The sequence below is a fragment of the Macrosteles quadrilineatus genome, unplaced genomic scaffold, assembly GCF_028750875.1.
Source record: "Macrosteles quadrilineatus isolate MER2022 unplaced genomic scaffold, UCM_ALF_1.0 Scaffold_3__2_contigs__length_128488019, whole genome shotgun sequence".
Lineage (NCBI taxonomy): Eukaryota > Metazoa > Arthropoda > Insecta > Hemiptera > Cicadellidae > Macrosteles > Macrosteles quadrilineatus.
In genome coordinates, this window is record NW_026542596.1 from 92924300 (window position 1) to 92941536 (window position 17237).

Genomic DNA, 17237 nt, shown 5'->3' on the forward strand with positions numbered 1-17237 from the left:
AAAATATTTAACCCTAAAATATTTATTATTTAACTATTCAACTCTACCAATTCAATAAAATATTTATGATCATTGTGAAAGTATTACAACACTTTTGAACAATACTGACGAAAAGCGAATGAAAGCGTTCGCTACTTTTATGTTTGATCAAGTTTCATATTTGTCATAGTAAACATCGCTATTTGATTTGAATCATTTGTATTTGACTGTGACTTCAAACACAGTGAGTGGTCGTTTTCGATGCCACTTTCACTGTTGTAAAAGTCATGTATTGGAAATATTGAATGCAATTTATAAAACCATATATTTCAAAAGTTTTCCTCAATAATTTGGGAATTCCCTCTTTTTAGAAAATTTCTTTGTAGGGAATGCTAATTTATATTTCCGTTGCCAGCACCTAGAGTGGAAGAACCCGGGACCGATTATCTTTTCCATTTTAATTTCCCCAGAGGCACATATGTATATTCCTAAACACAATAACTCGAGTAATTTTGGTCCAATTCATATACAAATTGGTACGAAAGTGCAGAACTGGTCAAACTTGAAGATCGAATTATGAGTACATGGCAATAAAATAAAATAAAATCGGTTTTTTTCAATTTCTCCCCAATTTTCTTTACAACTATCGAGTAGAGCTTAAAGACTTTTTGTGTATAATGCATTGTGTAAAAATAAAGGTTTAAAATATCTTTTGTTATTCATATGGAGAAACAATGAAGAACTTATTTATTTAACATTCTTTAAATGGAGATAACTGTAGATATAGAAAACAATTGATTTATCAGGTATTATTTGTACAAACTAAGCTTATGAGATATCAACGGAATCCGCATAAAATTTACTACATTTTACATACACAAAGTTTACGAAATCTTTTCGTAAACTTAACAGTTTTCGTGGAATTTGGCTTAAAATATTTTAAAAACTGTCGTTTTAAAACGGTTTTTTAGAATATTTTACTCTTATTTTGCACAAAGATTTGGCCAGTTGATAAACATTTTTGCAGAACTTTAACGCTGTAGCTCACACTTTTATGGAGTTATGATTTTCTTTGTAAAAACACACATACAGACGCCAAACCATTTGAGATGCATGATGCATTACAGTTTTTGCCTGTTTTGACCTCCCGAATAATTTGGTAACTTAAGGTCTGCCTTAGTTGAAGTTGGTCATCCTGTATCTCGATAAAAATATTACTTCAGTTGAACTTTATCAGCAGTATTACTGGCAAGTTACAGCTAGCTATGTGTTAAAATGTGTTATTATTTTCAACTCATCTAATGATTTTTTTTTAATTTTAGCATTTAAATAAAATATTCCCAAAGGGTTCAATTTGACAGATTTGTTGGGATGTGTTCATTTTAAGAGAAAGTAAACTTCTCATTCAAGGGCTTTCTAGCATAATACCTTTCTATGGCAATACCTTCATATTTTATTGCTAAAGACAAAAGTGTAACTTTGGACTTGGTAAGGATATCAATGATTACGAATAAGTGATGACGCAAACTAACCTAGATACCGGCACATCAAAATTGATACGAACACCTTTTCATAATTTCAAAAATTTGGAAACTAAAATAAAGTGACAATTAACCGAAACCCCATTAAGGGTGTCTAGACCCAACCCTTGGCGAGAGTTGTATGGCCATACAGTTTTATTCGCTTGTAAAAATGTTTGTGTTCGTTTTAGCTATTTATTTGTCTCGTTATGTGGTTTGAAGAACTTCTGACGACCTCCTAGGAGCGACAACCACGTCTGAGCTTGATAATTACACCAGTGGGCCAAACCCTGTATCCGTAAGACTACCAAGGATTACGTTGGCAAAAATGTTTTTAACGTCTTGATTAATAATTGTTAAGTAATCCGGGTGACAACACCTCAGAAATGAAGTAAACTAAAGTGATCTGATCACGCAATGTTTTATTAAAACTTTAACGGATGGTGATTATGAGTTTTCCCTTGAATGCAACAACTTTACAGTATTAAATCCTAAAAAAAACTATGATCAGTTTCTAAGTAACATATTAATTATAGTTAAATTTTTGTTTGAGACAGATCTACATATATTACCAAGATACTTCTCAATATCTCTAGAACATATAGTTGTTTGTGTAGTAATTAGATAGACTATTAGTTAAAGTTGAAATTTTGACCACCATTGGTCGCCATCGGGCTTTAGCAGGATACAAACCCGGGTCCTGATGACAATCGTCACCCGCTGTAAGCCCTCACTAAATCACTGCCTTGAAAATGATCTACTACTAGTCATAATGTAGGCTACTCTCACAACTATAAATTTACAGATTACTATTGTTGTATACATAGAAGTTGGACGTTACAAATATACGTAAAAGCAAAGTTCTGCATGTAGTTTTAGTTTGTTCCGTCGGATCCTAAAAATATACGAAAATCTCTAAGTTGATCAAGCTGAGAGAGGTGGCTGACCTCCGAATGGACTTAGTTTTGTCCAGATCCGATTAATTCTCAAGGGAAGAAATATTTACGTTGTCTCGTCCCTAGTGATCCATCTTCCTCTATCAATATTATTATTTGTTTCAGTCAAATTGCAAAATGTGTTGGTGTTCAAACAAATTAAACTTATTAGATTGTTTCTGTTTTTAAATATTAATTTTTATTGGAGACAATCAACACTTAGGGTTAATGTTTGGTCAAGGCCACATGATATTATTATAGAGTCTCATTTTAATAGTTGCGTGATATATGGATTATGTACTTTTTTTTTTAATTTTGAAATATTAATCTCTAGAAAATTTTATCAAATAATAAGAACCAAAAATAGGTCCAAGTGATTCTCTTACATCACCAAAAGCAAATCGCCTACTTAAAGATTATACTTTTACATTAAAAACAATTATTTATTAAACTTCAGTTTCATTAAAACTTCAAGAAGAAGGGTAGGATATAGTTTTATGGCTCAAACAAAATTCTATAATTGTGGCTCTTGAACACTGTGTGTAAAAACTGCCCCGCAGTAAACATATCAGGCAATAACTCGTAAAAGTAACTTTTATAAGAAGAAAATAGCAAAGAAAGTTAAGTTTACACCCATTTTGAAGACTTTTCAGGCAGCTGAAAGTTTATCAGATTATTTTAACAACCTAACTGTATTGATTTTAAATCAATGAATGCTGTTGAAGATGAGCAGTAAGAATCTTTAAAACATAACTTTATGTGACACCTGCTGACAAACGTAAGTTTAGCTATCTATGCTAACTTTTTGTTTATTTTTTTCGGTTCATAAAAGAACAATTATTATAAAATCAACCATTTACACCTTGCGGCACAATGTTTAAACACGCAGGCTACTCTATATATTTATCTTATTGATGACTCACGCACTTTACACGTGACCTTTTAATGATCAGCTGGTGATCAGCTGTTGATCAGCGACGCCACCGCGTAGAGAGGTGGTGATTGATGACGATGATGACGCCTGGCGTCGCGACGCACGCACGCGCCAACACGTGACGACGCGCACACTTCAGTATCGGCGTCGCTTTCGTCCAACCACTATCGCACGTCTCGTCTCTAAATTCTTCGTCATCTTAGAACTATCAATAAATATTAGAATTTAATTTTAAACTTTCATCTGTGTTTACTAATAAATGTTTTGATATTCCACATAATAAAAAAATGTATGAATTAAGTGGTTAACTGTAATTCGTAAATTGTGTTGCGTTCAAAAACTGTGCAATGGGGACGATTTGGGATAAACCGTTAGGATTGAGCTACGGGAAAATGACTTTGAAAGGTAAGACATTTGTTTTCAAACTATGTTAGTTTACGGGTTAGGAGTTACTGTACTTACAAAAACTAATAGTACTTTTTTGTTGTATGGTTAAAAAATTGAATCAAAGACTTCCACAATTTCACTAATATGGACTGATTCGTCGATTGTCAATGCTTTCTATAGGGGATTCAAAAATATGGATGAATGATGCGTGAACACGCGTGTTTTAAGTTCCTATCAAGATAGTTCGGGAAATGTATTATGGATCATGTGCGTTGGCCTATAGTGTATACATTAGTTACAATGAGCACATAATGGAATGTTTAACGCAAAGTGCAACATTTAAGACGAATTGTTTCTTCAAAGGATAACAGACTCTGCCTTATGGTTTCATCAATTTAAAAATCCGCAATATTATATTAAGTAATTTTTGTTGTTTTAATTTTCAGAACTGTAAGATCGTCGCTCCTCCCCTTCGATCAATTACAAAAACTTTTGAAATTTTAAAACATACATTATTACGTAATAATTTATGCAATCAAAAACCTTTACTAATAAAACCAACGCATTAATTAGAATGCCGTGTGAGCTCATTTAGTATTTATAAAACAAATTAAATTAGTCATAGAAAGTAAGTTTTGAAACATTTTAAAGGATGATTAAGAAAAAGATTAGTTGTTGGTTTTATTTATTATAAACACAATAATTTTGTTTATATATATATAAATATAAATATATATATATATATATATATATGTGAAGTAATGATTGGACTAAACTACTCATAGAGTAGTAAATTTTAATGGGACTATTATTAAAATAGACCATGGTTAATGTGTTTACAATTTCGTTACAGGATAGAAAAATAACTATACTTTGAATTTTGTATGGATGAATAAAGTTGGGTAAAAAATATACGAAATTTAGTTAACTAAGATAAAAAAATAAAATTATTATTGTAAAAAATAATTTTTTCTAAAGTTTTTCAACTTCAGCTTTATGTACACTACTATAAGCAAGAAATTTAACTTTCTTTTTAGTAAAAGGAGATAACCAAGACTAAATTCTTGTTTACAAACGTATCTTTTTAACGACGCATAATATAAAATTAAAATAAAGTAGAAATAATAATTATAATTACATAGCTATTTAAAAATGTAAATATATTATTGCAATTCAATAGTAGTAATAATATTGGCTAGTAACTTTTGAAATTGCATTTTAATAGAAACGCAATTCATCGAACGAAACGCTTGTATTTCTATCGCAGATTGGTATTTGTAATCGAGCAGGTTGGTACGATTGGCGTGTTGTACTTTCATTTCAGCTGGTCGATCTAAACGGAAAGTGTGGATGTTCTCTCGACGGAGGAAAGTTTTTTCACCCAAAGTAAACTCAACCTTAGATTGAAGTGTGTAACATAATATTTAAGCAAAACACAGTTGAGGTAATTGAGTGCGATTGCTTAAAGCTACAATTTATTCGGTAGCCAAAAATATAAGTTGTGCATTTTTTAATACCTTTCTCGGACATGTCGTCTAACATAATGTGCACCCATTGTTATGAAATCAAGTCTTTAACTACTTTGATACCTAATTACCTAAACGTTGGTTGGTGAGAAACTATATAATGTAGGAGAATGAAGATCGTAGAAAAAGGCATATAGCGTCAAAACAATACATGCATTTGAGGATAGTGCTGGTACAGTTGTTAGACTTCTTTCTGTGCCAGGAACGTTGGTAAATAACCCACAAATCCCCTGTGATGCTTAGTTTTGTGCTAATTTTGTGTCCCTGTGGTTCGGGACCGACCTTTAGCTGTGGCACGCCTATGACAACACTAATTGTAGTCATCTTAAGCGAGGACAATTTTTCTGTATTGGATAACTCACTTTATAAATATATGAAGTTTATGGTTGAATCAGTTTTACAGTGAACTGAGTCGCCTTTATCTTGATAATAAAATAGATGTTTCCTTTACATATCCTTTGGTTATATTTTATTTACTTATGAGCGAAGCACTTAACCAAGGCCGCACTAGGGCCTTGACTTAACACAATTACTCAAAACTTGTTTGGCATTGTTTGAGGGTACGTTAGGATGTATCCTACTTTCACACTATGGGCTGTAATACATAAGCCTTTTCCAGAAATTTTTTTATACATTTCTCAATTTTAGTTTAAGGAGGATAAGCGACTTTCTTATGCAGTAGATATATTCCCCTACCCATCTTAATATTATTTTACAAACTTGATTACGCATTGACATGCTCTTAAGCTATAACGTATATGTATTAACAAATCGACAACTATCAGTAACGAAATTAATTTCAATCTAATATGACAACTAATTAAAATTAATCACGACAAATCAATTAAAAATAAAGTGCATATTTAGCAACACATATTGAATTAGGGAAAGGTGCTGAAAATAAAATTCCGGAACAGGTGTGACTAACTGCGCAATATTAAATCTTATTGGCTCTAAATTTTTATCTTTCACATTTACAACGTTAAGTTATAAGGTTTTCACATAACTAACAATTAAACACTTCATCCAATATTACGTAGTATTTCTTTAACAGGATTGACTATTGACATGTAAAGTTAAATCATTGGCTTAGCCGATTAGATGGTATTCACGAAAATTAAAATACTTACACCTTTGCGATTTCTTCTTAACAGAATTTAACTCAGCAAACAAGAATATTAAAAAAATTAACATTTTTTTCTATAACGAAAACCCCCTCTTTCACCACCCAACCACTTTCTACTTAAGCTAATCAATATGTAATGACCAAAACATTATGTCAAAACTAGTTTAGGTACATTAGCATGAATCTGGATGATATTCAACTGAACTTGCGAAACACTACACAGAAGTTCCAGCAATACAAATAGAGGTGGTTTATCTAGTAGCTAACCTATTGGTTAATACGTGTAGAGGAAACTTTGACTCACATTAATCAATGTAAGCCTACAGTGTATATGTGACTCACTTGCTAAGAAATATGTTTTAAAAAAGTATTTTAAAATAAAAGTAAGCTAGTCACAGTCCAAGCACCTTTTTACCAATGAATGTTTTTAAACTCGTAATCAAGCTAACAAAATATACTCTAAGTCAGTAAAAATACCTGTTGAAATACATATAGCACCAAATCTAATATTTAAATATGTAAAGTTACAAAAAAATTTTGGTTCGATAGTGTTAAATATCAAAAATATGAGTTAGGCCTATAAAGAATTAAAACAAACAATGTCAAAGACTGGATTGAAGTGGATTGCAATTTATTTATTTATTTATTTATTTATACGGTAAACACAATTTTTACAGTCAATAATACATGAGAGGCAAGTTACAAGATAAATATTTATAAATATATATATGCCAGATACAGTTTCATCTTGCTAGACAATTGTAAACATGCATAAACATTTTTAGAAAAATAACGATACCAGTAACCAAATCTAGATAACAATTGATAAATTCTTAAGTAATTTAATCAAAAAAGAATGTGCTAAAAATCCCACACTGCTAGGTATTCTTTCGACCATTTTTCACCTTAATAAACTATTTAATATTATAGTCTTTGAAGCAAAAAATATATGTAGTATTCTTTGGACCTAGTTTAAGTTTATTCATTTAATTCGCTAGGGTAAGTTGTTTAAAGAAACCCCGACGACTCCATATTTTGTTTTTAAATGTACCAATTTTAAGGATCAGAATTTTCCTGGGTTTTGCTAGAATTCACAGTTAATGGAATGCAGAGCAAAAAATCAACCCCAAAGGGATTGTGTAAAAAACTAAAGCTTAACAAATTACACTGTAAAATACCCAAGTAACAATTGTAACTAAAAAATAATTTAAAAATATTTAAAAAAAAACGCATATTCTTCTAAAATATTCAAATCTCACATTTCTTAAAACTTGTGTTCAAAAGTAAGAAATAGTAAGCAATAACAATTAGCCGTATCGAAATGCGCATACTTAATATCTTGTTTGTAACTATAAAATAAGTCAAGAAAATAAAAACACTGCGTATACAAATTTATAAACCTGTAATTGTACATTTCATTTTTGATATAATTGCCAATTCGCCAATCAATACTTAAAACAAAAACGATTACAGGAAGTTCATACATATAACATTTACGATATTCAGATGAAGATTTGAGTATTTTGGAAGCGTCGTTCAGTTGACGATAGTTCAGGGTGAACTTTGAACAATGGTTACTGCAGAGTGGACATGCAAGGACGAGCTGCATGACAAAGCACATTTTATACTGGAGAGTTCAGAGTCAGCATCAGATATTGGCGACTGTCTAGTCGAAGTATTATCCTACATACTTCTGTTTACCAAGTAAGGGTAAAGAGTTTTCAAGGTACGGGAAATAGTTTGGTCAGCAAAAACTGCATCTTTGACAAAGATCTTGTGTTTTGATTAGGTACTCATGTTTCCGGTAATTGATGGGATTTTTTTCAGGTTTACCATGTTAAAGATTTATAGTTAACGATTTCATTCATTTGGGTTGATATAAAAAGAAAATTAATTAATTTGTGTTACTCGGGTCCTACACAGTTATTCGCTAACGTAAATTGAACCTATTTTTTCTATTTGCCTAATTTGTAATACAATTTAACCACATCTACTGAAGACTTAGAAACTTTCATTATTTTGAAATATAATGGTTGAGAAAATTAGGATACAGCAAGTAATTTACCATAAAGATAAATGAGTGCAAAGTGATAGCATAAATCGTCATAGAATATACTGTAATATAATATTTTGTCTAGCAAGGTAAAACCATTCAAATGGTAAGAAATTACTTTTTTACACTATTGACTTCCGTTACCTTTGTGCAGGGAACGGTAAAAACCCTTGCCTTATACTCATACCATACTTGGTAGGCCATTAAACGCCATTTATTTGTATCCCTATCGCAAGTATCATCTGGATCCAGAATCAGCCTATGTTGGTTCGATTGAAGAACAACTCTATATCCACTTGGCCTCCTAGAATGTCAATTAAACTTGAACTAGATCTATGAACTGAGAAGAGTCAACGGGAAAAATGTGTTAAGTCAATTTTTGTGAATTTTACAAAAGAGGGTTTTTAAGGTTTGAATTTTGTGTAGTAAAAATAAGTAAAAGTAGTAACAAATTGAAATTTGGCACAAGTGTGGAGAAAACACTTTGTAAAATGTAAAAATATCAAAAACACAAAACAACAATGAATTTTTAAGCTAGACATATTTTATTGGCCTCAGCACAATGTTTATTCGGGGGAAAAGTGCTTATTCCTCTTGCAGCAGCAAAAAATGTGTTATGTAACTCACTGACTTAACACGTTCTTTCCTTTTTATTAAGAACTTAAAAATCTTTTTTTCCGTATTGGTCTTCCCGGAATACAATGACAGGCAAACAAAACAATAGATCATCTGTCTGGTCAAACAGAACACTAGGCCTATTACCCCAAAAAATCTGCCAAAATGCAGCACAACCCAGAAATGAGTAAAAAGTAATTTAACACGTTTTTCCCGTTGACTCTTCGTTTATTTTATATAAAATAAACAACGGTGTAAAAAATTGACAAACATACCTAATAGATTTTTCGCTTATCGAGAACCAGATGATAAGATTTCCCGGTTTAAAGTGGTTCTTTATCCAAACTTCATTCAAAACAAAAACAGTAATCGCTACCTTAAAACACAAATATTAACTGAACGGACATTTTAAATTATTTTTGAGCCCCGACTTTAGAAGCTAATGAAGTTAATAATGTTGGAGTTTATAGCATGGCAACTTTGAATATGTTAAGAGTTTAAGTATAGAAAGTACCTACTTAAATAAAAGTTAGTAAGTTTTTATGGGTCTCTTCATTTTAATTAATTTTAACTTTATATGTGTTTTATTCTATGTCACGTCTGCATTACTAATGAATGAACAGCTGATCTTTGTCATTACACATTAAAAGTATAGTTAACATTTTTATATTAATTGATAATTATGAGTAATTATGAGTTATAAAGCAAATATGAAGACCAGTCAATGAGCGAAAAAGAATACGTTTACTTATGATAACCTTATAGGTTACAATTATTAAGATATTATAGAATTATTTATATTAAGTTGTTTCGTTATGATTTAATATTATGAGAACACAACGATGTTGAACGAAATAAGTAAAGTTGGTTGGAATAATTTTAAATCAGTAATTATAATTTGAATACTTTAAGTAAAAGTGGGAAACTCTAGAGAAATAAAATTCCTGGAAGACGTTTAACATCTATGTTCAGTGTTAACATTGACACAATCCACGCGAATGATTTGTAAACAATTCCTTATCCAAACAGTTGATTACATCAACGTTAGCATTTTAAGTCAATGTAAAAAATTAATTTTGTAAAGAAACTAATTTAAAACAAAATATAATTTCGTTGAAATAACCAATTTTAATATCAATAACGTGAAAAGTGAAGTTTAACCATTTTTTAAATAGTTATTTCTAAATTAAAACGTCTCTCCTGAAGGTTAATCATAATTATAAATAAGTGTCGTAGTTTTGGTATGACGGTAATCTAGAAATAATTAAATTAACGCGATATAATGGAGTAATTATGAGAAGGTTTTACTGAATTGAAAAAGTTAGCGAAAGTTGTTTTGACGTTGTTTCATCAGAATATCACAGGGTTACAATTAGGAGAAAAATTTGACGGTTCATTTGATGGCAGGAATTTTCCAATGTTATTAAAATATGGAAATGAACTTCGTCTCACCTCCATACAAATGACAACGTTTGCGGACAGAATGTTTTTGACCTTTTCTACTATCTTTATCCTCTTAACCACCTTTATCCTCTTCATTCTTGTTTATCTCTGTTGGAGGGATGAACCTAATTTAATCGTTTTTCCCGCTGCATGAAGTTTGGGTTTTAAAGGTTTTACTTGAAGTAGGGAAAGTAAAATGTACTTTTATTAGTTTAATCTTTTCCTAAAAAAGGTGCATCGCCGTATTAAATAATTTTACGATTTAAAGTGTACAGATAAATAAATGTATATTGTAATCCACATATCACATATCTTGTCTTTAAAACAAACATTTAAATATATTCTAATTGTAATGCTTTGCTCCTATACTCGTATGTGAACAATGTTTGCTTGTATGTATGATTGCACAATGATCTCGAAAACGGCTTCGACGCTTTCCTTCAAAATGTTGTAAATAATTTATGTATGATCTAAAAACGCGTTTACTGCAGTTAAAACTACCAACAAAAATCAAATTTCGTAAAAAATTACATTTTCCTTATGGGCTGCTAAGTAACCATGTTGGTTGAACAAAATAACAAGGAAAGTAATCAAAAGACGTGTTTCATGTGTTTATAACATGCTATCCATAGTATACTAGCAAATTACAAAATATACAGAAAAAATACAAAGTAAAAAAAAATAAAACATCAGTTGTCACGTTTGACAAACAATTGCACTGAAGATTACTCAATATAGGGGTACAATTAATTACAATAAATTTCCATTACAATAAATGGAAATAAACTACCGAGCCATGGCTCGGTCCCCAAGTACTATGTACTAAAGTGATATACAAAAAATGATAACATACAATTCAACACCAACTCCTAGTTCGATTTATTGATTATAATAATTTCTAAACTGACTACAAATTATTACAATATGTTATGTATTAAAATTTTTGTTTGATCCAAATATTTCCAGCGGTCTTAACAACCTTGAGTGAACAGAATGACAGAAACACGTTTTAACGGTTTTAGTTTTGCCTTAGACAGTGTGCTAAACACATGTTAGTGTACGTAAACACCATAGCTATCATAAAACATCACACAACTACTTATTAAATACCAAACCACCAAATAACGTAGATACACATAACCTTATATTTTTAGGTGTTATCTTTTCAAATACGAATACATCAATCTCAATTTTGATACAGGCTACCCCCTTAAATATTACGGTGTTGTTGACTTACAAACTACATAAACTCTTTACAAAGTGCAGGGTTCTCGTTTACTAGGCGACAGAAAGAACATCCAATGGCATGTTTGATACTGTCTGAGTCGTCACCAAAGTTCAACCACCGTGAGACATGTACTCTTTCGACCCCCCCCCTTATACCCCCCCCCCCTTATAACTCCCCCCTTATAACCCCCCTCCAACCAACTCGACATCGTAGTACAACTCCCCGAGAATAACTGATCAAATATCTCCTCGTTAGTCTCAAAGCATAATTTTTACATAAAAATGTCCCCGCGGAAATAGTTGTAATTTACTCAAAGTAAACCTGGACATGTAACTTTTTCAGTTTCTTGTAGCATTGACCATTTAATACTAAATCTAGTTGATGTTTAATAATTAGTTGTAATAATAGTCAATTCTCTTTAGGGGTATTTTAGTTGCAATACAATTTTTTTAATTATATATATTTGCAAATTGTTATGAACTTATTTTAGTATTCAAATGTTTTAAGAATCGTAAAATATCAAACCAAAAAAAAAAAAAAATCTATTAATATTTTAATCTACAATATAAACTCGTAATTTATATAAAATATTTTTGAATGCCCTTGTTAATGGGGTGTCTTATTATTGTATGCCTGTATTTTTTTAATCTTACACAAAAAACTCATTCTTTTCGTATTACTGTTGGCACAATATTTAAATCCCTTCATTTATCATATTTACGAATTTTTTATACACGCTTTTTAAACACCAATAGTTTTGAAACTTAATCAACTCTTAAATACGTTACGAGTAATAATTAGGAATTATAGAGTGTTTCAAAAATTAATAAAGCTCCTAAAAGGTATATAATTAAGTTAAAATGAAGAAATTCCAATACCGAGTTGAGGTGAAAAGTTTCAAGAGGTAAAGCGATATCGGATTTTCTGCTCTGACAGTTTTATAAGATAGCTTTACCTTCTTTACTTCTCAGCTTACGTTAATATTGTAAAATTTGGCTTCCATATTGAACCATGTGTAATGTTATACAACTAATTGTGTTTATCAAATAATTAGTATTTTCCTCTAGCTAAGGGTTTATTTTTGTTTTAGTATTATTTTACCTTTACGTTTCAAGAGCATCTACCTGACTATAAAAGGTTAACTGGCTCTAAAGGTAAGATTCTAAAGCAAGGATGCTTAAGCGGAATAGCACTTTACTTGCTAACAAAGCATTCTGCTGTAAAAATTAATTATTTTACTGGGGACCTGAAGGAAGAAAGAGCTAAATACAGAATAATCTTATTGGCCACTTAAATACCACCCCGCATGAAACTGTTTTAAATTCAAATTTTCCAGGGAAAGTAGCTTTGACTCGTTGTATCCCTAATACACCAGGAAAATAATGATCATAATTGGCTTCTCTCAAACAAAATATTCCTTCTCAGCTGTTTATTAACTTCTTTATTAGGTAAAGTCCTTTGAAGAAGAGGGGCATCACTCTTCTACAGCGGTTAGTTTTGGTCCAATTATGATAAGCTGTCTAAAATAACCTAACCTAACAAAACAAAACCATTAAATCACATTTCAAAGCAGTAGAAAATTCAAAAAAAAAAACCATTAGGTATTTTGTCCAACTAAAACTTATATATACACTTCTAAATTCGTAATACGTTCGTGTAATAGAGAAATCCAATTTTCTCTTGTACTCTTGGGTCAGTTGGAGTTGGGGGAGTAAGTAGCAGTTACCTTGGAAACAGACATAATATGCTTCTTATGTTGTAAACGATGTACGTTGCTAGGGATTCTTATTTAAAATTACATCTAAACTTACTCTTCAGTTGCGTGGTCACATGAATCTTTCAACAGTATTAACCATTAAATGCGTTTTATTTGTGCATCCATGCTATTAGTATCATTTTGCCGCGTAAGAACCAGCCGAAAACCTCATAGGCCTAATTTACAAGTGTTACACATCTATAGTTTTTTTGTTCTTTTGTGAAACTACATGCATCAACTTAAAAATTCATAAAAATTCTAATGTTGACTATATCGAATATGAGAAGTATTTTGATTCGGGGAGTTATTTAAAATTGTGCACCGATAACAACGCTGTTATGCCATCAATATTACCATGTATAGAGTTTAGCTTTGCATTATTGGTTTATTGGCTGTAAAACGAAAAGGTTGCTATTTTGAAAATATACAACACACGCATCACATACAATAATTTGAAATCCCGCAGCTGCAACAAATAAATAATCTATATATATATATATATATATATATATATATATATATATATAAAATCCAATGTATGTATGTTTGTTTGTTTGTTTGTCCTTTATGGACACCGAAACCGCTCAACAGATTGTAATGAAACTTTTAGGCATTATTAAGCATTATTCAAGGATGGTTTGTGTGAAGATCCGTCAGAAGGGCTCCGCCCCAGTGGCTCTGGAGTTTCCCATGTTAACCTTATGAGTACTCATATTTAAATGGAATTAAAGGAATCTTAACAGCTGGTTCAACTAAACAATTTCATTCTATGATGTTCACTAACATTACAAAGTTAATAGGTTTACCAACAGGGTGCGGCACTATTTTTTTAAAATATTTATGACAACATCTAATTTGCAACCAAAAGGTGAGTGAGCGTAGCGAACAAACTTCAACTTGGAGGCGAGTTAGCTTTAGCGAACGAGCTAACCTGAAGGCAAGTGAGCGCAGGGAACGAGCCCCAACCTAAAGGTGAGTGAGCGTAGCGAACGAACTTCAACCAGGACGTGATTGAGCCATGCGAATGAGCTCATCTTGAAAATAAACGAGCATTTGACATAACACCACATTAGGACAGGACGACGTCTGTCGGGCCAGCTAGTCTTAAAATAATTTTAGAGTCCCACTTGATTTCAACCAACCAGAACAATAGGGTGGAACATCAAAATAATGGAGCAGTTTAGTTTAAGTAATTTTATTTGGAATACTAATTTAAATTGATTCTTGATAGTTTTATATTATTATTTAAGTAACTATATCAAAGTAATCAAAGGCAGAGAACAGGAGTAAATAAAAAATTTGACTAATTAGATTAACAAACCATCATTTATAATAAAAATATGAAGTCTATAAATAGCTTTGCAATTTTAAGAATTGCTCAAGCAAACCTTTTCTGCTCATTGTGCTATTTTGTTCTCCCTCCTTTTTGTTCTGATTAATCCGCATCCAATGAGGGTCAGGATTATTTCTTTTAATATGAATTCACAATGACTGTAGATTTTCAAAATTGTAAAGTGGTCAATATGTATGGTATATAAATTAATAGCAGCAACCCCTTCGTGGTACACCCCTTTACGCTTTACATTAAACTTAGGTATTAATTAAGTTACCTTTATAAAATTAATTTATAAAACACAACATTAAAACAAATCTGTATAATGCAATTTAAATCATGTTCGAAATGCAATTTGATAGTAAAATTACAGTTCTTCTTCTTTAAAGTGATTAAAATGATGATGGATACCTATGTTTATTCAAGTATTTTTTTTTTTTTTTTTATAATTGAATACACCCTTTAATTTATTTAGTAAAATCTAAACTGCTCTGTCTAAAAGTAAAATATCTTAGAGTTTTCATTACCCTTAAAAATTCATGACCAAAAAGAGATTTTAATGTAATAAAATAATAAATTCAAACTAATTAGCAAAGCTGATGCTCTTTTGAAGTTTTTGCGATGATATAAAAAATAATTGACTTTGTTCTTTGACAATGTTCTCGAAACAATTATTAAAATCTTGGTAATTGGGTCCTAGCTCGATATAAGTAATTTACTATTACTATTCTATTAGCCACGTGTTTCTCAAAGTAATAAGCTCAGTGCCTTAAGTGATTAAACCACAAGTTCCAGATCATCTAACTACTTCGAAGTTATAGATACTGTAGCATAATTATTGCTTTAGTAATCGATATGGTATTTAATATATAATTAAAAAGGTTGTATTGTAGTGTTAAAATTGTAGTTAAAATATTGTAGTGTCTGAAGGCTCGGGCTCAATAAATATATTCTGCTATTCATAATTGTTAGTAAATATTACTTAAGTGTGAATATTTTAATACATTTTTAGCTTTAGATTAACATGGATGAACACTAATCAAAATGACATAATTATAATTGAGTAACAAAAGTAATATTTTAACACAGGATTATTGAACTAACCTTAAACAATAAGCTATCTATAAAAAAAAGTCATAAACAAACTGATTATTTTCGTAATTATTTATTCTTCGATTAACGCCTAAATACTAGTATATGTCTGAATCATCTTATACAAAAACTAAATAAAATGCTAAACTTTAAAAATGTTATTTTATATATAGATTCAACAATTTGTAAAAGGTAAATATAGATGTTTGTTTCAGGAACAAACAAATAACAAATTCGGTTATATAAGCAATGCATGAATGGAAAGCCTGCAAATAAAATCCTTTCCATGTAGAGAATAAATTATGCAATCAACACAATAACACAATCAAACTGTTAGGCTTTCAGGCAACGTTTTTTGTCCACATTTTGCCAAAAGTTGTATTCCATGAGTTGAAGAATACAAACGTTTATAAATGAATAAGTTCAGTTACAAGTGTGCAAAATATCTTTTTGCAAAATTAGTCGGCGAATGTGCATTATAAAAATGAAATTTATTAAAATTTGCTGATTTAGAGTTCAAGGCAATAAAGTTTTGAGTGAAAATTGCAAAAGTATGTAATATGTTTTGAACCCTCGGTAAATTTATGAATAACAAGGTCCATAATTTATTGGCAATGTCATTTTTAAACAATTTTGAATGCTTCATAACTGTCCAGGCTACCAATATGTCTGTACACTATAGAATTGTATGGTCACTGGTTCGACTCCAAGTGAGTTGATTTCTGGACCAGATGCATTTGGTCAACGATAACCTAACAAAATGGAGGGTAAGTCAGTATAATGCCCTTATTCCTAAGAACACGTAAAAATGCAAGTACTTTGGATAAACCCTAAAAAAGAATGTAAAAAATAACTATATAAAAGTTTTTAATTGATTTTTTACGCTCAGAACATTTTTTATCTAAGCCCAAAAAAATTTAATCTAGTAGGCTGTAATAAATAATCCCTTTCGCAATTATTTGAGCCTATATTCTTTACTACAATGTTCTTAACCAACAATCTAAAAACCTAAACTGTGTAGTTGATTTGCAAATCATAGTCACTCAAACTGTAAGTAAGTATGATGCAAATGTATAAGGACACGCCATTATGTTTAGGTGACCATGTAAGCATGTTCGAAGGTGGCACGCTATGATGGTATAGTTTATAGTTAACGATGTAGTGTGGCTTTTAACGACCACGCCTTCAGGGTGTAAGCATCAGCATACATTACGATGATAGTAGTTAATGCTTATGGTACCTTCATATTCTGTAAAATAATTCAATAAATAGGTTATGACATTAAAAATGTTTATGAACGTCTAAAATAG

The 17237-nt window shown here is 30.8% G+C and overlaps 1 protein-coding gene across 1 annotated transcript in view; it reads left to right on the forward strand.

Annotated features, from left to right (window-relative positions):
* Positions 1–3536: 3536 nt before the first annotated feature.
* The window catches only part of LOC128988906 (pyrokinin-1 receptor-like), a 52501-nt gene continuing 38800 nt past the window's right edge, over positions 3537–17237 (forward strand). Inside the window, exon 1 of the mRNA XM_054410674.1 lies at positions 3537–3773. The gene's annotated coding sequence lies outside the window, so the exon portion shown is untranslated. The remainder of the gene's footprint in view (positions 3774–17237) is intronic.